Here is a 1,479-nt window from a genome sequence, read left to right on the forward strand (position 1 = left end):
GGCATGTTCAGGGAAACCTATTTGAAACCTATTTTTTCCCAATTCAGGCTGGTGACGCTAATGGTGCAGAAATTACACACTTAACCTTTTAAAAGTATATAAAGTCACAGCAATAAACTTCTTTACAGTCCACAGCACGGTTTATCCCTCCATTTGGTCTATTTCTTCTTAAAACAGAGATCAAGAGACTTGTGTTTGTACCTTTCATCTTCGTTTGTTCCTTTACTGTCAATAATGAGGTCTTAAACCACTCGGTCTGCGGTGAAAACAAAACAAAGGGCCAGAGTTTCCTTTCTTTTGTCTTTTTATGCTCGCATTTTCCGACTGCATTCGGTGACCGTGTTTTTCCCCCCTCTCTTCTCTTCCCTCTTATTGTTGCTGTAAATCCGAAGGGCCTTTTTGCAGTTTTACTGGAACAGAGAGTCATTAAATGGTTGATTTCAGATGGCAGAGTGTGAATGTTTTAAATTAACTTTATTGATCTGCTAGTCCGCCAGTCAGCCAAGGAAAAATTGACACCCGCTTGGCGCATGGGCAGTAGATTTGCACCTCAGCCGTTTAAAACGCCTGCTTAGCGAGGCTGGCCATGCTCCATGCTCCATGCTCCATGCTCCATGCTCCATGCTCCATGCTCCATGCACTCGCGCTCGGTGTGGTTTGGTTTGGTGAATACAACCACACAGAACCAAGGATATTTGAAGACCTGAGAGACCGTTGGTCAAGTAGGGTTTTGAATTTTATCAACTGCGATTCCAATTCCAATTCTGCTTATTGATTCCCATTATTTTCGATTCCAATGTGATTAAATAATGATATCAAACATGTATCCTGTGTCTATTTTTTGCAAACCATTTATTGGAGCTGAATACCATGAACAAAAATCAACAGGCTACATAAAAGCTGGACTCTTTAAGAGCTGTTTGTGTGCAAAATAGAACTGCATGATAAATTGAGTTTTTTTTTTTTCCCAATGGAAGTTGTGGTTCTCTAATGATTCTGAAGAAAAAACATTAAACAACTAAACAAAATCACATATAATTTATAAATGAATGATTCAATGACTCACTCAAGATGTACTTGTTTCATTACTGGATGGATCAGCGTTCTTGAACGAATCTCTTGTATGATTCAAAGACAAAATACATTTTAACAGCCCCTTTTCGCCACCTACTGGCCTAACAATGTAATCGATAAATCTTCATTTGAAGTGTCAAATTACTTTCAAAATTTGAGTTATTTCAATTCTAGTGATTTCAATTCAATTCTATTACTTGCAAAATAGAGTGATTTACTCTATTTTAAATGCTACCATACACATCGTACACACAGTTTATATCTGAACTATAAACTTTTATCCCAGTTAGGGCTGCACGATAAATCGCATGCGATATTTAACGTGCATCTTGTCAGAAAAGCCAGTAAGTGATGGAGATTTACCGCTGATTACAGAACCGGCTTTCTGACAAGATGCGCGTCAAA

General features: G+C 38.3%; 1 long non-coding RNA gene across 1 annotated transcript in view; it reads right to left on the reverse strand.

Annotated features, from left to right (window-relative positions):
- Positions 1–1,329: 1,329 nt before the first annotated feature.
- LOC107571153 (uncharacterized) overlaps positions 1,330–1,479 on the reverse strand; it is an 18,006-nt gene continuing 17,856 nt past the window's right edge. The window contains exon 3 of the long non-coding RNA XR_001607142.1: positions 1,330–1,341. This is a non-coding gene — a long non-coding RNA (uncharacterized lncRNA). The remainder of the gene's footprint in view (positions 1,342–1,479) is intronic.

This window comes from Sinocyclocheilus grahami, unplaced genomic scaffold, assembly GCF_001515645.1.
Source record: "Sinocyclocheilus grahami isolate Dianchi unplaced genomic scaffold, SAMN03320097.WGS_v1.1 scaffold29.1, whole genome shotgun sequence".
In the NCBI taxonomy this organism is placed as follows: domain Eukaryota; kingdom Metazoa; phylum Chordata; class Actinopteri; order Cypriniformes; family Cyprinidae; genus Sinocyclocheilus; species Sinocyclocheilus grahami.